The sequence below is a fragment of the Antechinus flavipes genome, chromosome 5, assembly GCF_016432865.1.
Source record: "Antechinus flavipes isolate AdamAnt ecotype Samford, QLD, Australia chromosome 5, AdamAnt_v2, whole genome shotgun sequence".
NCBI lineage: Eukaryota > Metazoa > Chordata > Mammalia > Dasyuromorphia > Dasyuridae > Antechinus > Antechinus flavipes.
In genome coordinates, this window is record NC_067402.1 from 67,378,792 (window position 1) to 67,406,633 (window position 27,842).

Sequence of the window (27,842 nt, forward strand, 5' to 3'; positions counted from 1 at the left end):
TGTGTGAAACTCTTCATATCAATGCATTTTGGGCAGTCATTCTGCATCTTACAAGTACTCAAGAATTGACCAGGTCCCTGACTTCCAGGATCCCAGGGCGCGTAAGTATGTCAGAGGTGAAATCTGAACACAGACCAGAAACAGAAAATTGAAAGAACTACTAAACGAGCCCACCATACTAAACACAAGAAGCTAGAGCTGATATTCTGACATGGACAAAGAGAGGAAAATGAGAAGAAGCAAACAAAAGAGCTGGGGTTTGGGGAGGGGAGTTGTTTTAAAAGAAAAACCACAGTGATCTTAGGCTATTTGTCGAAGGGACCAAGAGCCCTATAGACTTCAGTGAAACAAAGGGCATCAATGAATCATAGTACATAATCTCTATACTTATAACACAGCATTATCAAGAAAAAGCCTTCAGTTTGGCATTCTCTGTTGAAGAAATTAGGAAAAGGCATTTCCATTCAGCAGGATCAAAATAAAATGTATTTTGATGCTTTATAAATAAATATAAACAAACCATTAGTTATTCAGAAAACTCAGTTTTCTAGAAAGACGTTCTTCACTGACTTTGAATAGCCACAGCTTGACTGTAAATTTCCTTGAGGATGTTGAAAATGGACAATACATGATTTTAAAGTTTCCAAAATTAAATATTTCATTAAAATGATCAATGAATACATAAAAATATGACTATGAAAAGATACAATATGATTTTAGCTTTTATAATTATTAATTGCCTAAAGAAGAAACCAGACATTGGTGGTTTATTTGTAGTTAGCGAGAATGGCATTTAACTAGGAGAGATAACCATGCATGTGGATATCTCCAACAGATGTGTTAGCAGACCTTGCCAAACACAGAAAAAAAATTGTACTTTAATGCCTCAAATAGAAAAGGGGAGGGAATAAGAAATAGTAAGTATTTAATTTAGGATTGTTCATCCCCAATTAAAAGGAAGCCTATTTCATTTAGAACCACTCTGGGCGATAATTTGACAAAGGATGGGAAGTGTGTTTGTATGGCAGCACTATACTTAGATTAGAGATTTATGTTTAGTGGTGAATCTTTATATTAATTTGCAAAGTGCAGCTGTTCTAAGTCTCCCCAGCCAGCAGTAAGTGGGAGGACTGAGGTCAGCATATGCAAGGCAGCTCATTTTCCTCCAGAACTAAGAGCATAACTGCCCACATGAGAAGGGGAGTAGAGAAAAATCCATTTGTACACCAGACAAGATCACTATATAAATATAACTTTGTTCTTCAAATTAAAAAAAAAAGTTCTGATTGACTTCCTCAGAAAGAATATAATTATTTTAAGTATTGGTTTTGGTATGTCACCACAGAGTAACCTCTTCCTCTTATATAATCTTATTATTCTTAAGCTTTATCTTTCCTGTTGATTCCTTCAGAATTACAAGTCCAAAAAGTTATAGATCTCCTAACTCTTATCTACTTTGCACTTTTCCACCATGCTAATTTGTCCATCTGTTAGATGCAAAATTTCCATTTGTCTGGGAACAGTCTGGGGGCCAGCAATTCACTGGCTCTAATCTAATGATTACTGTCCCTCTCCAAAATTGTTCCTTCTTTCTCTCCTCCCTCCACCAGACTTCCTTCTCCAGATTTTGCCAGATCTGCCCAGCACCTGCCAACAATCCAGTTTAGGCATTTGACAAACATTTGCTGAGCACCAACTTATATATTTACTTACGTGCAAGGCACTATGTCAACCCAACAGCATTTTTTTCCCTTCCAGTATAAAGCCAGTGACCCTATCCTCCCTTCCCCAACATATCCCACAGACTTCTCCTTTCTCAAGTTCAGATTAGCATCTGACTTTTTCAGCCACTTCCCTGATCTGAGAATCTGAATGGGGTGGTTGTTTATCTCCCTTACCACAGAGAGTAGAGCTAACCCACAAATCTGCCCTCTTTTCTATGAGCCCTCCCACGTCTTTAATCATCCAGCCCTCCAGCTTTTCTTATAATATAAAAAGCAAGGGATGTGGGGAAGCACTCTCCCATCCATCCTAGAAAACCACTGTTGCTTCTTCCCTATCAGCCTGACCAGTAGAAACTAGGGAGAGGAGGGACAGAACATCACTCTACAGATGACAAACCCTCTCTTAGACACACAATTACAGCTCTTAATCTTCCATTTCAACACAGATCCAGAAACGCCTCCCGGATGCCATCCACATAAAGCCAGACAGGCAGAACAGCCTAGTGACTGCAGGTCACTAAGTTAATGGCTCAAGAATGCCATTTCCAATTCTCAGATTCTGCTTTTTATACCTGAAAAACTTTGGACTCTTTCTCTTTGGCATTCAATTTTGATAAGTGATCTAAGGCCCCTTTCAGCCCTAACAATCTGTGAGTCTATCCAGAAATCTATTATTCACTCCAGTTGACAAGTACTTATAACTGTGTAATGTGAAACTGTCAATCAACAATCAAAGTCAAGTACCATCCTTTATAAAGCATGTTCTGTTTGGGAAAGAAATGGGTAATGTTAGGTTCTATTTTATACATTTTTCACACGGACTCCAATTAATTTCAGTGCTCCAAGGTATTGAGATACTTAAAAATTAAATAAAAGGTCCCCTTTCCCAGAACACTGTTTCATCTATTGACAAAATCATGGGGATATGGTAGTAACCAGTTGGTTAAACCCTCACTAAAGTACCCAGAAGTTCCGGGAAGGGATGGATGATTAAGTAGGCGGCGCACGTCCCTTTCTGTGAGTCAGGAAAATACCAATACTCTACTTTAGCATTGCTAGAGGCACCATTATGTGAGATGTTGAAATGAAGTCATTAAATGTTCTGTGACACTTTCCATAAGAACAAGGTGTTGGCTCTATGATCCAAGCTAAATTTTCAAGTGAAATATCCCTATCAAGTCAACTCTCAATTATCCAAAAATTGGTTTTTAATTTGCAACTAAACCTGGATCTTTATATTTCTTCCTTCTATTCTTCTGCTATAATAATTTACAATCATCTGTACTTTCATCAGAATATTTGAAGAAAATGAAAGGTAATAAAACACAAAACAACTCATTTTACCATATGCTCCCAATTCTGTGTTAAGGTTTCATTGGAAATTCAAGGTAAAACTATATTTTGGGGACTGTCCCTTAATATCATAGATTCTGGAACTGGCAGTGTCATTGTATGATCAGATCATGCCAAAAGTAAGGTAAAGTCCCTACTCATTCATGTGTGATGGTCTGTTCTATAGCATCATTCTGTCATATTTGAGTATCTATCATGTATTAAGTCTAAAAGATTTACTTCAAAAGAGAAAACATGGATATAATTAATATTATCATATTAATATCACATTAATAATATCAAAATTATTATAAAATCAATGATGTTGTTAATAATATTATTATTGATAACATCATTAATATTAATACTATTGCTATTACAATTATTTAAAATTAGGAAAAAACATATAGTGTTATATGTTAGCTTTTAACTATTTGACTCTGTAATCAATATTTATACTTTCCTATAACTTTATATCCCAATATAAATATTTAGATAGATAGATATATACATACATTAATTCTATTACTGCCCATTTCCTTTAGGATTATAGTCTTCATATTTCTTGTATTATTGAATCTAGTATACTGTAGAAGAGTTATCAACATTTTTTCTAGCACTGCATATTATCTTGGTCTCCTAGGAGTTACAAGCATGCACACTCATAACAAAAAAAGCAGAGAAAACGTGAGGTTTTAATGATTTATTTGAAGATCACGAGAGATCTTGTCTATGGTTACATTTCTTCATCAAATTACAGGTAGTTTCACAGCCCTGCTCCTCAAATAGTTTCTAGCAGAGTTTGTTTCATCTCCTATTAATCAAACTGTTAAAATGTGATTGCACACTTTCTGTCAAACTGGTTTCCCTTCCTTGGGGTGACCTTAGTTCTTTTATAGTAAAGCAGCATAGGAAATACAATGCTTGTTGACCTACAAGGGAGTGTCCATATATAAGGTGAATTTGCAGTTTCCATCTATGTCATTTATCTATAATGAATATAAGACTTCCCTTACAACTGGGCTTGATTATGTATATTCATAGCTTTTGCAATAGAATGTGGGCAGCGATTTTGTTCCTTTTTCTGAAATAAAGCAAGGGTTTGCATGGTGCAAGAAAAAGGAGATATTGTGTCAGAGGAGCCCAGCCCCTTTCAAGCTTTCAAGACAAGTCCTAAACTTCTCTGAACTTCAATTTCGTCATATGTAAGCTGAAGGGGCTAGACTAGATGACCTCCTATTTCCTCCTAGCTCTAAATCAATGATCTTTCATCCTTAAGTTTACTGTAGTCATTGAATCTCCATCATAAAAGAGATCTTCCTAACTTATCTGCAAATTATAAATAGGACAAAAGAGAGATTTTGATTAGAATGATTAAATGTATTAAATTGCTTTCTACTTCCAAAAATCTATTTTATATAGATCTGAACTCACTTTCTAATCTCAGGAAATGGACTTGCCTTTTTTCTCCCATTTCAAATTTCTTCTGTTTGAATAACAAGTGATTTTAGATTTATATAGCAAAGATGAAGGAGATAAATCAATTCAAGTAGTTTTTCCGTCATGTACAACTCTTCAAGATCCCATTTGGGGTTTCTTGGCAAAGACATTGGAATGGGTTACCATTTCCCTCTCCAACTGATTTTATAGATGAGGAAACTGAGGTAAACTGGGTTGTGACTTGCCCAGGGTCACACAGCTAGTGAGTGTCTGAAGCCAGATGTGGACTCAGGAAGATGAGTCTTCTTGACTCCAGGCCCAGCGTTCTACCCAGTGTGCCGCCTGACTGCCTCTGACAGAGACAGTACAGCATTGAGATCAGGACAACCTCAGTTCAACTCCTGTTTCTGACCTGTATTTATTGTGTAACCTTGGATAAATCACATCTCCTCACTCCTCATCACCCAAGACAATTCCTTAAGACTAAATAGTGCAAAGAAAAGATCTATCAGCACTGGGAGAAGAAATACCTTACTAAGATTACCCTACACAGAAGAAATCATGATCAAGTTTTGTGGTGTTTTTTTTTTTTTAATAAATGTTTAAAGAAACAAAAATAGAAAGTATGAAATCAGGATAGTATCTATTAATGTGTTGGGGATTTTTAATTATTTAGTTCTTTTCAGCAGGAATCCACATATTCAAATGCCCTCAAGATATTTGATCAAGAAAGAAAGAGATAGGTTCCTATTATTGATTTAGTAAACAAGAACATTTACCATAATATAACACTATCTTTCATCTTCAAAATATATTGCTCATGCAAAATAATCTTTTCAACATCCTTTGAGTTTAGAGAGTAGGGATTATTATCTCTCCATTTGCAGATAGGGAAGCTTAGGGAGGCTACTCAGTTGACTAAAGAAAATAAAGGGAGTTAGTGTCAGAATCAGCGTTTGAATCTTAGTCAAAGTTCCGGTTTCCAAGTGTAAAGCAAGCTCTGGTCTTTAGTTTTCTTGAGCCACATTATTTGAGCTTGGTTCATAATATTCCTCCGTGATGAAGAGTCTCTGAATGATTCTGCTGACTGGTTTCACTTCAAAGCTCAGCATCATCTATTTCTGTTCCCATCTTGTAGCTAGGATAGTTTTAACTATACACTAAAGAAGGAGGAGAAAAAGGGAACTGGAAAGTAGAAGAGTCTGCTTTTAGGGGAAACTCTTTAGTAGGGACAAATTATGAAATTTTATACACTTAGACTTCCTTCAATTCCCCAATATAAAGTAAGTAAAACTGAGCAATGGCAGAATGATCACAGCTTATCTTCTGCGTAAGAAAATACAGGATTTCTCATCCTTTTTAGTCAGGGCATCTGGATCCAGGAAAATTTAGTTCAAATGCAGCCTCCCATACTAGTTGTATGATCCTGAACAAGTCACTTAACCTTGTTTGCCTGAGTTTCCATATCTGTAAAATGAGCTGAAGAACAAAATAGCAAACTTTTCTTGTATCTCTGCCAAGAAAACCCCGATGGGTTCACAGAGAGTCAGACATGAATCGAAAATTATTGAACAATAGCATAGTCAACAAGCATTTATGTGCTTACTCACTGTGGCCAAACGCTGTGCTAAGAATGGAGGATGCAAAGAAAAGCCAAAACCCAAAATGAAAGCCAGTTCCTACTCTCAGGGAATGTACAGTCTGGTGGGGGAAGGCAATATGAACATGCAAGATAAATACAGAATAAATTAAATCAATCTGAGAGGAGAACATATTGGCAGTTGGGGACACCAGGAAAGGGGCTCCTGAGATTGAAAAGTCGATCATAAAAATGATTTAATCCTTAAGAAAAAGCCAGGACCTTTTCATGAAAGGGGAAAAAAAATGGTAAAATAAAATTATTTAGGATTTCATATGTGATAAGCAATGTTCAACTTTAGAAAGAATTAGAAATCATTTCACATATTTTGCCTGTTCTCTTCACTTCTTTTTTTTTTAATCAGTTCTGTTTGTTCTATTTAAAGTCCATGTGCCTGGGATGGCTGAAAATAGAAGAATTCAAGAGTATTGCATAAAGGCATTAGTGGGATCAGAAGATAACCATTCTCTCAGTAGATCCCTATGATATTTCCTTTAGAGCCTTTTAAAAAACAAATAGTCCAGGAATCTCAAGACTTCCTTGGAATAGTCCTTGGAATAGTCCAAGGGTCCCAAGTTCAAGGACCCTTCACAGCTGCATCTGGTTTCTTTGTTTTGTAGATCATATTTATTTGTGAAAGAACATTTGCTCTTTCTGCACTCCCCTGATACCCTGATACTTGTATAGACCTAAAGATCTATACAAAGAAGTCCCTAAGAAGTTGCAAGGCTTTTTCCTTAAATATATTTTAAAAGTATGCTATCATTAATTCCTGTTTTAAAGGAGGAGAAGAAGAAGAAGATGATGATGATGATGATGAAGCTTTTTGATTTTTGAGGAAAAAAATCAGAACTCTCAATATGAGAACAATACTATTTTTCAAAATCTGGTTAGGATTGCTTTTGTACTTATTTTAGATTATTAGAAAATGTTACAGAAGAAATTGTATTTGAGCCTTTTCCTGTTTTTAGTCCTTACCTTATTTAAGAATAGCAACATGGTGGGCTCAGACACTTAACACTTCCAAGCTGTGTGACCCTGAGCAAGTCACTTAACCCTCATCGTCTCAGCCAAAAAAAAAAAAAAAAAAAAAAATAGGGCAGCATGGACTTTTCTAGAATGAAGAAAGAAGAAAATAAGAATGTATATAGCACTTCTTATATGTCAGGTATTTTACAAATATCTCATTTGACCTTCACAACAACCCTGAGATAGATGCCATTCATTATTTAAAACCATTTTATAGTTGAAGAAATTGAGGCAAATTGAAGTTAAGTGACTTGCCCAGGGTCACAACTGATGAATGTCTAGGGCTCAATTTAAACCCAAGGTTTTCCTTACCCCACAGAAGTAACTCTAAGAGTAAAGAGCAAATAGGAAGAAAGAGAACTTTAGTTATTAAAAAACACGTGTAGACTTTTTAAAATGTACTTCAAAAAATATTTTTATTCCTTAATTCTTATTGATTTAATATTTTCCCCAATTACATTTAAAACAAATTTTTTTTTTGTTTTTTTTAACTTCTGAGTTCCAGATTCTCTCTCTTATCTTCATTCCCAGTTCCCATTAAGAAAGCACATGCAAAGTTATACATTTCAAAAGTCATGAAAGAAAACATAGGTCTCCCATCTAATTTAAAATTTAAAAAAAAATCTCAAGTAAAATAAAGTTTAAAAAAAGGGAGAGAATATGATTCAATCTGTATTCAGATACAATCACTTTCTTCTCTGGGTATGGATAGCATTTTTCACCATTAGTCTTTCAAAATAATCATGGATCAATATACTTATGCTAAAATTTTACCTTGGAATATATGATTCTCACATGCACCAAGATGGAGGGTTCATTTTTCCACAAAAATCATAGTCCCAAAACATCAAGGGTGACTGGATGGAAGGCTAGCCACACTCTGCTCTCAACACAGTGCTTGGCACATAGTAGGTGCTTAATGACGACTCAGGGAAGGTAGAGGTTTCTGGGGTCATCTCAACCAGAAATGTGGAATCAGCCAAGTAGGCTTTCTTAGGATTGAGGATCCCCTAAGCCAAACAGAATATGGAAGTCCTAATCCTCCATCTGTCAGTACTATGCAACATGCAGGTGCTAGAGGAGCTAAGTCCTGAGAAGGATGCACAGTGGTGAATGAGAGGGAGAGCAAGCAAGGAATGAACTAACAGTTCAGAGGAGCAGGCCATGAGATGAGATTTCTAATTCCACTGATGTTCCTGGGATGTCCCTTCTTGGGGACAGTGGCGGGGAGAGGGGGGTGGGAGGCGGGGAAGGAGTGAACGTGGGTAGGTAGATAGGGGTGGTATTTAACATGGGAGAAAAAGGGAACCAGCATTATTCCTTTGCCAACTAGACTTAAATGCAAATATTTGTAACTCTTTTTATTATACTTTGTGTTCAAATCATCAGAATTTATTTCTGATAGGGAATTAATACCCCTACAGAAGAGCTAGAAATGAGCTAGATTCTGGTATTCTAAGAAGGACTTCTGAATAAAGACATGTGTGAGCCATATTTTAATATGTATTCTAATAAGTATTATTTTAATACGCATTAATCATTAAAAAGCCTACAAGATTGAGTTTGGATCCAGAATTGCTTTTCTGCAGTCATATGGGCCAAAGGCTACAATTATAATGAGTTATTTGTGCAAGATAGTATAGTATTGAGCTAAAATCATTTGATACCACTAAAACCAAAAGCAAACAGACACTTTTAATTAAAGTTGCCACATACAAATGAAAATGGAAAATTTGGGAAGGAAAATTGAAAAGTTTCCTTATAGAATTCCTGCCAATTCATCCTAGAATGGAATGGGGAAAAAAAATCCTGCAGGTTTTATCAGTTGTTGAAAGGTTCTTTTTTTCTCTGTTGCTAAGGAGATCTCTTTTAACCTTCTGGCTCTTCTTATCAACATAAGATGGCTTTTTGCTGATGAATTTGACTCATTCCACAAGAATATCAACAGCTTTTCTTTTTGAACATCAGCTGTTCCACAGTTTATGATTATGAAAACAGAAAGCAGCCTGTTTCTACCCACTTCAACAAATTGATTATACAATTTTTTTTATTCTTTACTTCAAATTTGCTCCAATCTGTAAAAATGAATTATGTTCCCTAATTTCTGGAGTTGGAGTTAGTTCCTAGCCTGCCAGATTTTGCCATCTATTATTTATTCTCTTCTCTTGGGACTCATCTTCCCTGCCCCCCCATAATGCTGCACTGCAAGCTCACAGCCCTATTAAGGTTCACACCCTACACAGTGTTATGTACATTCCATTCATCCTGCTCACCCATTATGGGTTATTGCCATCTGCTGGAAAAACAGGGCGGACTACCAGATGATCATTTTGAAATTCCCGGAAGTAAAATGAGGGTGTTTTTAATCAAGAAAAATAAGGTTGCATTTGCTTCTATGATCTGCAATCTGCATTCTTCAAGTAAAAAAGTTTTTTGTTCCAGAACATTTTTGTCGAAGCACATAAGTTTAACTATTGGGTTGATGAGAAAGAATTCATTTTCAATGAGAATTAAACTTAAAAAAAAAAAAAAAAAGAAAAAGAAAAAAGAATCACACCCAAAAATGTGTGTCACATCACCAAGTAACCAGTGTGGCTACACAACAGAATAATGATCGATGCTTTAGGGGACTCTTCTGGAAAAAAGGGATCCACAATCTTTTCTACCTTTTCTGTGAGAGCATATTTATGATATTTAATAGTTCCTGTTTTCTTGAAGCCTCCTCACATTCCTCCCTTTCTTCCCCAGTGTTCTCTCCAAATTTTCCTAGAATACTTGTTTGGATGTGTCCTTTACCTTTATCTTGTATTATAGTTCGTCTAGATTAAGTGTTGAAGAGGATAATGTTCCAGATCTAACGCCATGAAGACTCATCTTCCTGAGTTCAAATCCAGTCTCAAACACTTCCTAGCTGTGTGACCCTGGGCAAGTTATTTCACCCTGTTTGCCCTATCTATAAAATGACGTGGAGAAGGACATGGCAAACCATTACAGTATCTTTGCCAAGAAAACCTCAAATGGAATCATGAGGAGTTGGACGTGACTGACGAATGACTGGATAACAACAGGGATTTCTCAGTCTGGAAACTTCCTTCTCTTGTTGTGTTGTACAAGAATTTCATGAGGGATTTCAAAGTTAAGTTAAATCAAATAAATAAGGTCATTTTTATGCACCTATTGTATACCAGACACTGTTCTAGGTGCTAGAGATAAGAGACAAAAATTTAACAGTCCTTTTTCCCTCAATGAACTTCAATTATATTGAGGAGAAAGATTTATACTTTCCCCCAAAAATTAAATATAAGCTATAGAGAAAATAATGGTGGGGGGTTTTGTTTGTTTATTTTTGTAGAAGATGTCCAGGATCACAAACCAGTGGTAATCCGAGTCTCTCCTTCTCAGTGATCAACTTTCTTTTCTTTTTTAAAACATATTTCCCTATTTGTCATTGTTGTACAAGAAAAATCAAACCAAAAGGGAAAAAACATGAGAAAGAAAAAGCAACCAAACTAACAAAAGAAAGGGGAAAAACACTGCTTGGATCCACATTTAGTCTCCCTAAATGGCCTTTTCCATCCTAAGTCTGTTGGAATTGCTTTGAACACAATCAGCTTTCTATTCACTGTGTCACAAATATCTATTTATAATATCATATATAGAGAGTACCTTTAATATTTATAACTTAGTACTTCACAGTGACCCTATGAATAGTTGGTACAAGATTATTGTTCTTTATCAGAGGTTATGTGACTTATTTATAGCTGAGGCAAGATTTGGACTCAAAAGTTCCTGATTCCAATTCCAAATTGAACATTCTTTCCCCTACACTGCACTAACTGTATTAGATTCATATAATACATTCCTTCTATTTGACCACAAGTTTTTTGAGGTCAGGGACCGAGTTATTTTATATCATTGTAGCCTAGCATCTCTATAGTCCAGTACCTGACACAATTGACAAATTGTGTTGTTAAATTATATTTGATATTTTGATCATTAATCGACAAACGTTGAATTTAACTTCACAATTTCATGGAGTTTATAGTGTCAAAATTCCTCAAAAGCTCAAGTTCAAGAGGACAGTCTTCAAATGAGTTTGACCTTTCTAGGGAGCCTAGAAGAAGGAGGAGGAAGAGAGCTTCTTTTGCCAGTATATAATACAGAAATAGCCCTAAGACACAATGGAAAATTAGACTGATTGCATTGCTCAAATTACAGGCCCATTTCCTTTATTAGTAGGTGTCAGGCTATGATTAAAATCATTCAGTGGGATCAAAAACAGTGTGAATAGAATATGACAAAGCATTACTTAAATTAAATACTTCAGTGACTGTCATATTTCTAGGTTATTATTATAATGTTTATTTAGCACTTCATATTTCCATAGAGCTTTAATCATTATTGCTATGTCTTGACACTATGCAGACAAGGAGGGTCAATGTTATTATTCCAATATAACAGATAAGGGCAATGAGACACCATGGCAACACAAAGGTATTATTATCCTGGTGCAGTTATAGAACACTATGTATTTTCAGAACCTTCTACCATAATTCACCCTTAACTCCTCATGCCATCATTGTAAGGTGGATGTGTGCCATTCTTTCCTCTTAACAAATAGAGGGAGGTTCCAAGGCTTCCTACCCCTAGGGCCTGCAGAAAGTCAACAGCAGAACTTGAGAATGAGCTGAAGGCTTCTGATTGATGGTTGCTCAGGCCCTATGAGTCAGCCTACTTCCCTGGAGCTCAGTGGACTTTAAAAAAAAAAAGAAAGAAAGAAAGAAAATTTAATAGTTTGTTTTCAAGTTACCCCCTTCATGACAGGGAGCCTCAAAAAATAGTTTGTTTTTATGGCTTTTTGCTTCTCACAAAGTTCTTTGGCTAATCTTTGAAGATTTTCAGAAATGAGATACATTTTCTGCAAGCTGCCCTATTCCCAGGGGGCATACATAGAACCTCACCTGGAAGATTTAAGTCACAATCCTCCTGAATCTAACTTAAAGAAAACTTGAATAAGAAACAGGGGAAATGGGCAATTACATCATTTCTCAGACTCAAGAAGGCCTAGTCATTTTTAAGGACCAATTATCTCTGTTAAATCAAATAGGAAGTCTCAAAGAGGAAACAGTGAACCAGAAGGTAGAGAAACACCAGAAAGATTGCCTTTTGCATTTCAAGCCTTGCTTTGTTCACAACTTTGGAATCTGGTCAACCGAGTTTACAAAGGTAAGGGACTGTATTCCTCTGAAATATTTTTGTGTTTCATTCAACATAGGTGAATACCTCCTTTGAGGAGCGCATGGTATCAGGCCTGTGAGATCTAGCCAAACTGGAGAAAAGTATGTGAACAAATAGATGTAGCAGTATTTCCACTGAGGTTTAGAGTAACCATCCAGGTTATCTGGGGGAAAGTTGCCCTTTTTCCATTATAATTACTTTGCTATCCTCAGAAATTACAACTCTGGCAATCGCCCAATTTGATGATTAATGATCATATAAATTCTTTATTCTTCAGGGCAAAAATGAGGACCCCATATAAAACACCCAAGAGGCATAATGGGGCATGTATATAGAAAGTGGACCTGAAGTACCACCTAGTTCCCATCCCGTCTCTGACAGAAACTGACCGTGTGTCTCTAGGCAAATCATCTCTCAGTGCCCCAATGCAATTCTCTGACTAGAAATTGCTGAACAACTGAAGATATATTCAGTGAAATCACAGATCCAGACAAAAAACAAAAAAAACAAAAAACAAACACACACGCACAAACATACTACTGTAGGAAACAAACAGATTTTTTAAAAATCCCTTTTCCATGAAACCATTTGATTCTCAGAATGGAAGAAAATGAAAAAAAAATTTATTCTGTTAAACAACAACAAAATCCCTACTAAAGTACTATGCTCGGGATTACCAAAAAAAATCGGGGAGAGAGAATTCACAAATACTGGGATTACAAAGAAAAAAAAAACACTGACCCCTCAAGGAATTTATACTTTCCTAAAGGAATATAATATATGTGGATATTAATAACAAGTATATATTGAATAACTATAAGAAGATAATTTAACAATGGTTCAGCAATGTAAAAGAAAAAGCCTTATATAAAAAAACATGATTGAGATATGTTTTGAAAAATTAAATATTTGCAAACAAAAACTGTGCTACTTTGTTGGAAATAAAAGGTAAAATGGTCCCTCTTCTCAAAAATCTTTGATTTGGCTTATTAAACTGTGTCAATGTGTGACAAGTAAGACACCCTAAAATTCAGAGTTGGCTTACCACAACTCATTGGTTTGCTGAAATTCATAGTGGCAACTTGAGGGGAAAAAAGAGATTGAATAAGAAATAGAAAAAGGAAAGAAAGAACAAGTATTTATTAGGCACCTATTCTGTGCTAGGTACTGTGCTAAATACTTTTATAAATAATATCTCATTTGATCATCACAACAACCCAGGGACAGGTGCTATAATGATTCCCATTTTACAGTTAAGGAAACTGAGGCAGTCAAAAGTTCAGTGATGTCCTCAGTCACCGAGGACTCATACAGCTAGTATGTGAAACTGGATTTGAAATGGTCTTCCTGTTTCCTGATCCAATGTTCTACCCATTGCACCACCTTCTCCGGAAGGCAGCAAGGAAGACTGGATCAATTTTTAATGAACCCAGATTCATAGCTTGAAAAGGAAGCATCACCTGCCAAAAAAAAAAAAAAGTATATTAAATTGCAAGTACAGTGAATTGTTTGCCACCTATGTTACTAGAAAGGGGACAGCAGTAAGAATATTTGATTAAAATATTTTTGCCTCAAATTTGCTGTTCAATGTTATTTTGTTTAAACTGTTAAAATTAATTTATATTGCTCAATCTATTTTTGTGGGTCATTGAGGGAAAGTAGTAAAAGAATGGCATGAAAACTGACTTTAAATTCTCAGGTGTTTAAGCTATCCATAGATTATTATTAATTGACCTTAAATGGTGAGGAAATGAAAGAGTAATTAATTCTAAGACTTGGGAACCTAAAAAGTTCATTAGAAAGTCATTTTCCTTCATAAAAGAGGGAAAAGGACCCATATGTGCAAAAATGTTTGTAGCAGCTCTTTTTGTACTGTTAAGGAACTAGAAACTTGGTGGATGCCCATTAGTTGGAGAATGGCTGAATAAATTCTGGTATATCAATGTTATGGAATATTATTGTTCTATAAGAGATGATGAGCAGGCTGATCCCAGAAAAACCTGGAAAGACTTACATGAATTGATACTCAGCAAACCAAGAAAACATACACAGTAACAGGAAGATTATGTGATGATCAACTGTAATGGACTTGGCTTTTCTGGCTTTTTCAATTCTATAGTGGTATGTGCTGATTCAAGACAATTCTAACAGACTTATGATGGAAAAAGCCATCTGCATCCAGAGATTGAAACATAGTATTTTCACTTTTTGCTTGTTTTCTTTCTCATGGTTTTTTTCCCTTTAGGGTTGATTTTTCCTGGACAACATGAGAAATATGGACATATGTTTAAAAGAATTGCAATATTTAATCTATATCAGACTGCTTGCTGTCTTGGGGGAAGGAGGAGTAAAAGAAGGAGAAAAATTTAGAAGCCAAAGTCTTACAAAAATGAATGTTGAAAACTATCTTTACATGTATTTGAAAAATAAAATACTATTGAAAACTTTTACAAAAAAAAAACTATTTAAAAAAAGAAAAGTTTTTCTCTTAAAATTGGAGCAAATAGTGAACAATGTGAAGGAATCTGGTTGTAGTATTTTATTTTGCATGATAAAAAATATTATGTATCTTCTGATCTACATCTATATACTTTTGGTAAATGGCTATTGCTGAACAGTTTGGAATAAATCTTCCCATTCCTTAATTGAATTTTAATTTAAATTCCTTAATTTAATCCTAATTGATGCCATATTAGGCATCTGCATTATATCTCTTCTAAAAGTCTTTTCCAGTATCCAGTGAAGAACATTCCAAAAAATATAAAAAAAGAATCCTGAAAACTTGTTTTTTCCAGACACTTTATTTCCAAATAGAGGTAATTATTTGTCATTTTTGATGCCATCATAATATTGTCTACAGAACTGCAATTTCATGATAAAAGAGATATGTTTTTATTTTTGTATCACAAGGGTCTCAGTTTCTTTAGGATAGGACTGTCTTCAGAAGAACCTGGACATGTTTTGTGTGACAGACCAGAGCAGGATGCTCCTACTGAAAAAGAAAGTAGGGATCAATAAACTTACCTGAGCTATCTAAAAAAAAAGTTAGCAGTCAATTAATAAACTCTAGAAAGTTTTATTTAGAAGTAAGGGCTATTGGGACTTAAGAAAGATCTCATATTCTCAATACCTCTTAGCATTTAGAATACAATTACTGTTTTATTATTATATTAACATTACACCAGGGTCAGCCTTTTGAATAAATGGAGTAGGTAAGGACTAATGTGATATGATTTGAAGAGTATCCAAGAGGTCCCAAAAGTATTCTTGAAATTCCGCTGAGAGTCATTCCTTCGGGTGATGTATTATATCCTTTGTTGAAATAGAAATACTCTTGAGAGAGAAAATATTGAGTCACTGTCAGACATTAGCACCATAGTATACATTAGTTTATGAGTGCATTCCAGCTGAGCTCAGCCCTGAGGGAATTATAAGCTAACTAGAGGCAAATTTTGAAAGTGGGGGGCTAAGAGAGTAGAGATATGTTCAGGTCATACCTCCATAATTGCTGTGCCCCTGAAATTGTGGGAGAAGGATGCCAAAGACAGATTTCATATACTTTCCTCTTCAGTTGTATGTGTCCTTATATAATGACTAAAAACTGATTAATATCAATAATGAGAGAATGATTGTATTTAATTTTTCTATTCTATTTCAACACTTTAAATAAGCGCTTTTGCTATTTAATGCCATTTAATTTAATACAAAATTTTTTGTATGTAATTTTAATTTTTTATTTAATGCCAAAGAACCAGGCCCAGCACCTACTTTTCCATGTGTTAGCTAAAGTCCTTATTTTAAAAAGTAACCTTTTTTTAGATAATACTGCATTAATGTAATGGCGTGCTGGATTTCTTTAAAGGAGAACAAATACCAAGACTATACAGAAATATGGAATGATCTCTATTAAATAATTAAATAAAGCAGAAATAAAATAAATTTATTTTTAAAAAACTTGGTAATTAAATGAATGAATTAACAAATAAAATTAAACATATATTGTATACAGATTACATTGCTAGGCTATGTGGGAGATGCAAAGTTTAGATAAAATACCTTCATTAAAACCAGGGATATACAAAACCATCTTCTATTTGGCCCTGCCTAGTCCAAGGGCAGGGCCAGCCCCGTGGGGCTTAGGGCCCTCTATAGGGAGGGAGATAGGAATCAGCTTCAAAGATCAGAATGAAGGAATGGGATAGTATTGAGAGTAGGAGAGGGGAGGCAAGAGCATTGTCAATAGAAAGAGCCAGGTCTACAGTTATCAACTGAAGTCCTTAGGATACAGAGAGAGACAGACAGACAGAGACTTGTCCCCCACACTATCAGATCACCAATCAATTAATCAATAAAAAAGCATTTTGTTAAGTACCCACCTTGTGCCAAGTACTGTGCTAGACACTAGAAATAAAAGTGAATACCTTTCTTTCAAGGAAGTTATATTCTGTCTCAGATGAATCAGATACACACATCAGTATATGTGAAATAAATACAAGGAAGTTAATAAAAAATATTTAAATATGTTCAGATAAACACAAGCTCTTTTCATAAATCAGCAAATAAGGGTGGAGATAGCCCTAAGCTAACTCTGGATGCAGGCATAAAGTCAGAAGTCAACGACATGAAAAGAACAAAATGGCCAGGAATCTTTAACCTTATTCTTTGCTCATCTTTGGCTTCAGACATAGTTTTTGAAGCTGCTGAGCTCAGACGAGACAGTAATAATAATAATAACAACTTTATAACAACATTTATATAATGCTTTGAGGTTTAACAACAATGCTTTTCTTATGAGATAGGTAATATATTTCTTTCATCAGCAACTCTTTCTGGTAAATTCATAAAAATGGCGAAGCCCCTAACTAAGAATGCCATACAAAATCTGCCATCAGACAGTGGTGGGACAGAGGAAAATAAAGGATGCATATGTTCAAGCACAACAAGGGAAAAAAATATTAAATAATTCATACATACTTCTGAAGACAGCTGAATTTTCTATGGAAAGACAAGGCATAAAAGACTATGTTGGTTAAATCCGCTTAGTGATTCAACAGAAATGGGGCTATGCCTCCAGTAACCTTGTTCCCAAACAAGTATTTTGTTGTTTACCCATTTTGCCTCACAGTTCCATTAATATGATTCCCGTCACATTTCATGAATGCCTAAAAATATGGCATTTCCTAGTACCCTTCTGTGGATTAACTTCTCTACTCTTAGCTAAGATGCTCCTTAAGCAATAGATACCTGGATAGGACCTTCTCTGGCTTCTGCCACCAAATTATCTGAGGAAACAATGCACTAGCTCTCCATGGATGCCCGAGTCACTAGGGGCCATTGCTGATACCAAAGCTCTTATTCTTTCCTTCCTTCACCATCGCTGAAGCTAGGAGGTTGGGATTCCACTCTTGTGGGTGTCTACACCTCCTTTAACTGTCTAAAAACCCAATAATGCCTCAGTCCTCCATATCAATCCAGTACCAAGACCTTGTCCTGGACCAGGTCTTCAATTGCCATGTCCAGATGGGAGCTGGATACCTTATGGAAAGTAGACTTCCTCTGACTAAGGCAGAAACTGGATCATGCATCAGCTTAGTTAGGCCCCTTCAGGCTCAGACCTCAGACATTCCCTAATCCAGGCATCCAACAAGATTCCTCTGTTGCCTCCCACACCGTTCCCCAGTATATGCAGAGATATGGCTGATAGTGCTATCCATGCACAGATGTTCCCTTTGTCCTCAAAGGAGCCCAGAAAGCCCTACACAGCTGCTACTTCCCTCTTCTTGTAACTAGCAAAGTCAGATATCCATCCCCCATAATCCCTGTGATTCAGAATTGCCATCTGCTGAGACGAAACTCCCCCTTCCATTGCTGACACTCCCTCTGTTTTCATCTTTTTCCAGCTCAGCCTTCACCCTACTTAGTTCCCATTGTCCTTTGCCCTCTGAAATTCCCACATGATATCATGAAAAACTCCCCTTCATCCTAGACCTCTTCCGCCTATTCTTCCATCTTATAAATTCACAAAAAAATCTTCAAGACTGTGTATTCCTGCCCACTCCCACTAATACAAGCTCTCCCTTCTTGACTCTATCATCCCCAAAGCTAGAACATTATGCTTTACATAGTTTGTTGAAGAAAAAAAACCTACTTTCTCTTTGTGGCCAGCTTTCATTCTCAAACCCTGGAAATCAGAACACAAACTCTGTGCCTAGACCACTCTATAGAAAGGGCTTTCTCATTTCCTCAAAGAGCTTCACCTATTGTGACACTTCCAATTAAGTCAATAGAAGGTCGCTTATGGAAGGGGTATTTCATACTGAGAAGACCAAACAGCAGGGTTTTTTCAAGAGCTGAGGAGTATGAATGAATGGGATGCAGTCTGAGGGCAAAGAGGTACAAAAGTTGGTTGTGCTACCTGGTGCTTTGTGTATAAGCCACCAAAGCTAGATAATGTCTTTCAGGATGGGTTCTTCATTGGCAGATACTGTTATTTCTGTTGGGATTAATATTTGTTTGCTTTAGCCTGTAAATACACAATTTCTTCTTTGAGTCTTGTGAACCTTGCAAAGGGAGTTTGTGACAATATATTCCAGTTCAGGAAAAAACCTTTCCCTATATATAAATATAATGATGTTGCCTAATTGGTTGAATGGCAGCAATAAACCGGAAAGGTAAGAAATCCCCCAGGAGGTGATTTCCAGCTTATCTCCCCTAGAAACTGTTAAATGATTCTCTGGTTGAGAACAAGCCTTCTCTCATAGTCTGGGCTAAAATTTCACGTAAAGACTTTGTTCATTCTTGTGTATTTTCTGCTAATTTATAATCTGCAGAACTTCCACTATTTTTTCTTGCTATTTTGTTTAGATAACCAAATTTAATTACTGTTTGCCATTTGTGATGAAGTTTTATATAACTGGTATTTGATAGGAAGAGCCTAATTTGTTGCATTTAAGAACTCACCCATTCCTTTAAGAGTACTCAGGGAAACAGGTTTCCTTCCCAACTCATATTTCTTGGTATTCAGATATTTCATTGTGTCTTTTATGAAACCATTTGAGGTTTTCTTGGCAAAGATACTGCACTAGTTAGTCGTTTTCTTCTCCAGCTCATTTTACAGAGGAAGAAACTGAGGCAAACAGTTAAGTAACATGTCCCAGAGTCCCTAGTGTCTGATGTCAGATTTAACTAGGTCTTCCTGACGCCAAACCTGGCACTCTATCCGCTGCTCACCTATCTGCCCCATTCATATTTGTACCCCTAGACTGGACCACGGATATTTGAGGGACCAGATAGATATAATTCCAACCCAATACCCTGCCTAGAAATAGGCAAGATTAAGAACAAGAGGCCAGCTGTGGCCCTTCGCTTGCTTCTCTCAAGGATTTACAGTCTTCTTTGGAGAAGAGTGGGATGGTTATCTGTCCATGCTACTCACAAGCGACATCTTTACATCTGGACAACCCATGTGAACATACTTATCTTAAATGAAAGGATTGATTGGGTGACCTTTAAAGCTCCTCCCAGCTATAAATCTATAAACCTGGGGGTCTCTGATAGAAAAGTCATCTTTGGTTCTCTCTCAGGATCTAGTACTAGAACACATATATAAATAGGTACTTTAATATTTGTTGAAGTTATTTCACATTTAAAATCTCATATGTCAGATTCCTTGAAATAGATCACAGTTATGCCAGTATTAAGATTCACTATAATTTTATAGAGTTTAAGTGATTCTAACAATAAAATTAATAACAGATCTGAAAAGATCCTTCACTTGTACTTTGCTTCAAGAAGGTAGCCTTGGACTCTTAAAAGCTGTCAGCAGCAGTACAGACAGGTGACAAACTATCCTTTTCAGCAGAAAGGCTCATTATCAAAAAGTTGCTAACCAAGTGACAAATGTCCTCTGGGTACATAAATGCCAATTTATGTATCTATTTTCCAATAGATCAAAGAGTTATTTGATTTTCTCTAGTAAAGGAAGTGATGATAAGACTGATGTTTCTATAGAACTTCAAAACTTATAATCACTTCACATACATTATCTCATTTTAGCCTCATAATATACCCACAAGATAGGTGATATTATTAGCCCATCTATAATGAGGAAACCTTGGGTAGGGCGTGTGCCTCATCCAATATCACATTGCTCAGGTCTTCCTAAATCTGAATCTATTACTCTATCCTATATCTACGAAATCATGGTTCTTTAAGTAGAAAAATATAGCAGACTTCATGGTGGATTATACCAAACTATTACCTTTGACTCTTTCTTTTTGCCATCTTACTCTTGGAATTTGATGAAAATGAATTAATGGTTGCAGGAGATGGTTTATAAAATAACCCCACACTTAAAAAGTAACACACCCTGCCAGTAAGCTGTAGGTAAGTCTGTTCATTACTTTATATTATGGAGAGCTGGGAAATAATTATAGGCAGGGACGTAAGTATAAACCTTTGATGCAGAACCACTCAGACTTTACTTTGAATTTTCTGAATCTGTAGGCATAAGACTAAACCTTGGCACATCTCCACATAGCTAGAATGTTAGATCTCATTTCCTTGAGTGAAATACTAATCTGCCATATGGTATTACTTGCTGCTGAATATTCCAATGTGGCTTTGTTTTTAAGTCAGGGAAAGATTTCACCACACGAAAAGCACATGATGAGGTTGTTTGCTAGACAGATCACAGTTGCATTCTGCTCAGTATGAGCTGTAAATAAACAAGCATTCCCTGAAAAGCTGTGACAAGCAGAGGAAGATGCATGTTTGGCACGAGTAACCACAGGGAATGGTAACTTCTTGGCCATGAGCATGAACCATCTGGACCCCTTCCTGAAAAGAACTTCCCAGAGAGGTTCCTGAGGAAATCACCTTGCTCCAGAAGCATGATTCCTCTAGCTCTGATTGACAGAGGAGACAGAGAACTATCCAGCATCGACTGGTATCACGTGAGAGTGCTGCACTCAGGGGCAACACTCGGGCCAAAATAACCACTGTCATGGTGACTGATGGGCTGCCAGGGGCCTTTCAAAAGACAGTTCTACAAGAAACCTTGAAAACTGGAGTTAGGTGAGGTTTTACACAATGGGCAAGCTATTAGAATGCATAATAAAAGTTAGGACATTGCAAGAAGAGGGTTCCACCAAGAGTGCATCAATGTGCCTGCCTGTTTTCCCAAAGCCCCAGCTACATTTTTTTCTTCTCTTTTTCCAGCTTTGCCAATCTGTCAAGTATGAGATAGAATCTCAGAGTTGCTTTTATTTGTATTTCTCTAATTATTAGTAATTTGGAGTGTTTTTTTCCCTATGGCCATAGATAGTGTCCCTTTACATACCTCTTGACTCATCCATGCCAGTAAAAGTTCTGTACTCCAAAGATATCAACGAAAGAAGGAAAGAACCTACAAAAATATTTGTAACATAATTTGTGGTAGCAAAAAAATGGAAACTAGGAAGACCCTCCATCTTCCAACTCGAGACATTTCATTTGACTGTCCCCTATTTCAGCAATCCTCTAGTCTCCTTACCTCTGCTTACTGGCTCCTCCAGCTTCCTTTAAGTCCCAAATGGAAATTCTGCCTTCAATATTCCTGATCCTTCTTAATTCTAGTATCTTCCCTCAACAGTAAATCAATTGGCATTTACTAAGTATCTACATTGTACCAGATACTGTGCTTAAGTACTGGGGACATAAATAAGAAAAAGGACAATGGTAAAGGAGCTTATAATCAATATGGCTCTACACAGAAGGAAGATGAAAAAGAAACTGAGTGGATGTTCTTGCAGTCAAAATCAAGCAAAGCAGCTGATAGGAAATGAAGTTAGCTGAAAAAGTCTGAATCTTTTATAAAGGGCTTGGAAGGAATTCATCACTCACCCTTTTTCCAGCTCCCCAATCAAAGGAGAAGAGGCAGCTAAGGATGCTGAATCATTTTCCGTGACGAAATTTCAAGTGATGAGCTTTTTCTGAGACTGGGGGTGAGGGTGGATTTGATGTTCCTGGAGTGAAAAACAAGCAGAAAAGTTGTTGGGAAATGAAATTCCTTCAGATGATTGCTTTAACTTTGTCCTGTAAATACCTTGTTTGTTTGAACATAGCTGTTTGTATATTGTCTCAGTCTTTAGATTGTGAGAGTCTTGCTACTTCAGAACAAAGCCTTTATTTTACCTTTCTTTGTCTTCTCAGCACTTAGAACAGTGCCTCGTTTGTACTAAATGCTTAATAAATGTTTATTGACTGAATGACTGAATTGGAAAATGGCTGAACAAATTGTTATGTCAATGTAATGGAAAACTACTGTCCAAAGAAATGAACAAAGATGTGAGTTTCAAAAAAATCTGGAAAGACTTTATGAACTGATGCAGATTGAAATGAGCAGAACCAGGGGAAAAATATATGCTATCACATTAAAAAAAAAAATCCAACCAATTCTGAGCAGTTTAAGAATGCTGATCAATATATTGATCAACTATCAGGGAGAAAAAAATAAAATACAACATTTTTAAAAGTAAGAGAGCACTAGATTTGAAATCAGAAGGATCTGCATTTGAGTCCCACCTCAGACACTAATTATGTGACATGAGGCAAATAACTTAATCTTTCTGTTTTTCAATTTCTCATCTGAAAAATGGAAGTGGAGATAGGGGCAGGTGGTATTAGCCCTATAAAGTCACTTCAACTCTAAATACCACCTTCAAATACTTAAAGATAGATAACTACACACACACACACACACCATAACACAATGTTCTGTTCTCCAGGTCAAATACCCCCAGTTCCTTCAATAAATTTTTATATGACATTAAAGTAAGACCTTTTACAATCCCTCTTTTTTTTTTTTTTTAACTCTCACATTGGAGGGATAAGGAGGTCACTCAAAAGAGGAAAACATACTAATAAAGGTTGGTATTTCAGGCCCCTAACCATCCTTCTTTCTGCTGGTAGTTTGCTGTTCTGATCTTACCCTGGCGCCAGTCTATAACCTTGAAATCTGGTTCTTCCCCTTAAGCTTTGATTTGGTAACCTTGGATATTCTAATTTTCCCAGCTCACAATTCATCCCTTTCTCCTTCTTTACCCTACATGATGACCTCTCTGTTTTCAACCTTATGAAATGGACCGCCACAAGGCATTCTCAAGCTCAATGATTCCCCAGGCTTTGGGTCTACTTCTAAGTGGAAACCACTGGGGACACAGAACTGGTCCAATCAGATATCAACATCTATCACTCCTGACATGCTGATATCCCTTGTCAGGGATGAGCACAGGGATCTGGTGTGCTTTCAATCTCAGGTCTCAGAGTACTAGCCAACGACATCAGCTTTCATGTTCTGCCAATGCCCAATCTCTCCACCTTCTTCATCCTTCCAGGGCTGAACCTCGACGTTTTCAAAGCACATCCTCATATTTCCCAAGGATCCACACCTGGACAGCACCCCACTCATTGACAACATTCATGTTCACAGCCTTCTAACCATATGCAATCTTGAAGAACCAGTAGGTATTGGTCCTTTTTTCTTTCTATTTTTAATTTTTATTTTTGATACATTAAACTTACTTGTAAAAACATTCTAAAAATGTATCAGTTTTTCTTTTTCAAGCAAATATAATAAAACATAACTCCCCCCATACTTGTATTCACTAACTAATCATTCTCTCTGCTTCCATAAATTCAAACTTTGCTCCCAATATGCAGTATCAGCAATATTCAAAAGCTGGCTGCCACACTGTATACCTCACTGTTAGTATGTCCTGATTTTTTTTTTATGATTGATTATAAATGATCTCCACCATTTTGTCCTTCTACCCACAATGATCCGTCATTCACGATGGGCAAATCTCTGGCCTGATTACCTAAAACCAATTCTTAAGTGTTCCTTTTTTGGACAGCTTGGTTTTGACCTTCTTAATCTGAACTATATCCGGCTGTGATTAATTAATCTAGTGGGGGAAAAAAATCAACTTTTATTAAGTGACTACTTAATAGTCACTTAATGTGTCAAAGTAGATAGAGTGCCAGACCTGGAGTCAGGAATACCTGAATTCAAATCCGACTTCAGATGCTTACTAGCTGTGTGATCCTAGATGAGTCACTTATCCCTGTTTGCCTCAGTTTCCTGATCTGCAAAATGAGTTGTAGAAGGAAATGGCAAAACACCCTAGTATCTTTGTCAAGAAAATCTCAAATGGGGAAAGAGTCAGATGCAACTGAAAATACAGTAGCGAACTGTAATAATGATAATAATAATAATAATAGCACTTACATAGCATCATCATATAGTTTGAAAAGTACTTTACAAATACCATCTCATTTTATCTTCACAATCCTGAGAGGTAGATGCAATTCTCCCTATTTTACAGATGAGGGTACTAAAGCAGAGTTAAATGACTTGAGAAGGGTCATACAGTTGATAAGTGTCTGAGGGTCTTCCTGAATCCAAGCCTGGAGTTCTGTCCAATGGAGGGATACAGTTTATTTTATTTGGTCCCAGAAGACAAAAGCAGAACAAATGGGAGGAAGTTTCAAGGAGTCAAGTCTAAATCTCATGTTGGAAACAGATTTTTTCCCCCAATTGGAGGCCCAAAATGGAATGTGCCCCCAGTGGGTCCTTCCCAATTGAGAGCCTGGGCACGATAGCTCCTTTCCTTTGTGTTACAAAAGGTTGTGACTTAAGAAAACCTGGCTACAGACACTTACTAGTGGTGTGATGCTAAGCAAATCGCTTCACCCTCTTTGCCCTAGTTTCCTCATCTATAAAAGTGGGGATCATAATATCAGCTCCCTCCCAGGGCTGTTGAGGGGGTCACATGCGATACCAATTGCAAAGCACTTGGCACATTGCCTAGCACATTCTAAGTGTTATATAAATGCTTCTTCTCTTCCCCCTACTCTGACACATATTTGAATGTTTTGTTTGGTGGATGCTTTCCAAAGACATAATATGAAAAAAAATTCCAAGCTTAAAAACATCAGAAAGCTTAATACAAAAATTAAATTGCTTGGCCAAACTAATTTTCTCTATTGAAAGCTAATTGTTTTTAATAGCATGACAAGAGAATAAGCAGCCACTTCTACTATTTATTCACAGAGACTTTGGGGATATGCATCATGTCAGTTCTGACACAGCTCTATGAAATAAGTTGTAGTCTCCTGAAAACAGATGATGATGGAAATGGTGATTAAGCATAACTCAAGTGCTAGTACCTACCACCCTGTTCAGAAATTAATAGCTACCCTGGGGCATCTTTAACAGACATAAAAAAGTTAAGTGGGATTTTTCTATAATGATCATCCTAATATTTCAGAAAGATCTAATTAGTGGCTAATTATCATTGTGTCCCATCATCCCATAGCCCTCACATAGATGCTGTAGCTTCACTAAGTCTATCTGGAGGAAGAAGACGCCACGATTTCTTTAGGTTAAACATATGAAATTCTAAATACATTTCCATGTTCATTGTGTTGCACAAGAAAAATCAGATCAAAAAGGGAAAAAAAATCTCAAGAAAAAAAAGGCAAGAAAGCAAACAACAATAACAACAACAACAAAAATTGAAAATACTATGCCTTGATTCACATTCAGTCTTCATAGTTCTTTCTCTGGATGTAGATGGCTCTTTCCACCATAAATCTATTGGAATCACTTTGAATCATTGTTGAAAAGAACCAAGTCCATCACATAATCTTGTTATTGTGTATAACATTCTCTTTGATCCACTCGCTTCACAAACATTTTTGTATATGTGGATCCTTTCCCCTTTTTTATGATCTTTTTGGGATACAGACTCAGTAGAGACACTGCTGGATCAAAGGGCACGCACAGTTTTATAGCCCTTTGGGTAGGATCAGTTCACAGTTCTACCAACAATGCATCAGTGTCCCAGTTTTCCCACATCCCCTCCAACATTGGTCATTATCTTTTCCTGTCATCTTAGCCAATCTGAGTAGCGTGTAGTGGTACCTCAGAGTTGTTTTAATTTGCATTTATCTGATCCGTAGTAATTTAGAGCATTTTTTTCATATGATTAGAAATGGCTTTAATTTCTTCATCTGAAAGTTGTTTGTTCATATCCTTTGATCATTTATCATTTAGGGAATGGCTTATATTCTTATAAATTTGAGTCAATTCTCTCTATATTTTAGAAATGAAGTCTTTATCAGAAACACTTCAAGTAAAAAAATTTTCCCCCAGATTTCTTCTTCCTTTCTAATTTTGACTACATTGGTTTAGTTTGTACAAACCCTTTTTAATTTAATGTGGTCAAAATTATCCATTTTGCCTTTTATAACGTTCTCCAGTTTTTGACCATAAATTCCTTCCCTATAGATCTGAGAGGTAGACTATCCCTGGCTCTCTAAATTTGCTTATAATATCACCCTTTATACTTAAATTATAAACTCATTTTGACTTTATCTTAGTATAGGGTGTTAGAGGCTAGTCAGTGCCTAGTTTCTGTGTCAAGACTTTTAAAAGACTTTTACATGGTGGTGTTCCTACAATTGTCTAGAACTAAAAATTGCAGATTAGTTGCTGTTTTGCTTTGAAAAGGAAAGTTTCCTTATAAGGAGTTCCCTCCAAAAATGAAATTATAGGGGTGTGTGTGTGTATATATATATATATGTATGTATATAATATATATGCACATACTATGTTCCAAAAGCCTTGGTACATTTTTGTGTGTGTATACACACATATATGTGTCCATAAACATACATAATATAATATAGTAGTATTATACTAAACATAATACATAACAGAGTTTGTTAAGGAAAAATCCTTACAGATTGCTCTAGGAAAATTTGAGAGGAAGAGAATACTTTAAGAAAAGTTATCCCTTAGGAAGCAGTCCTAAACTGAGCCTCGAAAAAAAAGGATTTGGAAAACCAGGGATGAGGCAGGAGAGTGTGAGGGGTAGTGTGATAAAAGTGATGTGAGATAGTATTTGGAGATGGAGGAACTGTTTGGATAAAAAAAATTAGAGTCTGCAAAATGTAAAATACTGTGAAATATGATTTGAAAAGGGAGGTTGGGTTGGTGGTATGTGATTCTAAAGTTAGATGGTAAACCACTATGATATTCTGTCTTTTATATTAAAAAGTTAATAAACATTTGTTAAATTAAATGGAATGGGAAAACCAATGCCCATTTCCCTGTGGATGGGAGCAGGGAGAGTCAGGGCGGAACTGATGGTCTTTTTCATGGATTTTTTGGTTATGCCTGGAGTGGGGGAAAGTGAAGGAAGTTAAATAAAAATAGATCAGGTTCTACTGCAGATAGAAGCCAGTTTTATTTGACTTTGCTCTTTCTTTGTCTTGTGGGTTGAGAAAGGCCCTCTAAAGCTAATAAGGTTAAGCACACAGAGATATTTGATAAACTTTGTAAAAATGATTCTTATTCTGTTGGCTTATCTGGATAACTTTGTGAAATGTTCCTT

The 27,842-nt window shown here is 36.2% G+C and overlaps 2 long non-coding RNA genes across 2 annotated transcripts; one reads left to right on the top strand and one right to left on the bottom strand.

Annotated features, from left to right (window-relative positions):
- The first annotated feature begins 4,636 nt into the window (after window positions 1-4,636).
- On the top strand, window positions 4,637-16,356 carry LOC127563994 (uncharacterized). Its single transcript, XR_007954164.1, has 2 exons — window positions 4,637-12,390; window positions 14,648-16,356. It is a non-coding gene; the product is annotated as an uncharacterized LOC127563994 (long non-coding RNA).
- On the bottom strand, window positions 13,528-18,873 carry LOC127563995 (uncharacterized). Its single transcript, XR_007954165.1, has 2 exons — window positions 16,779-18,873; window positions 13,528-15,735 (listed from the first exon to the last, which is right to left on the bottom strand). It is a non-coding gene; the product is annotated as an uncharacterized LOC127563995 (long non-coding RNA).
- Between the last annotated feature and the right edge of the window lie 8,969 nt (window positions 18,874-27,842).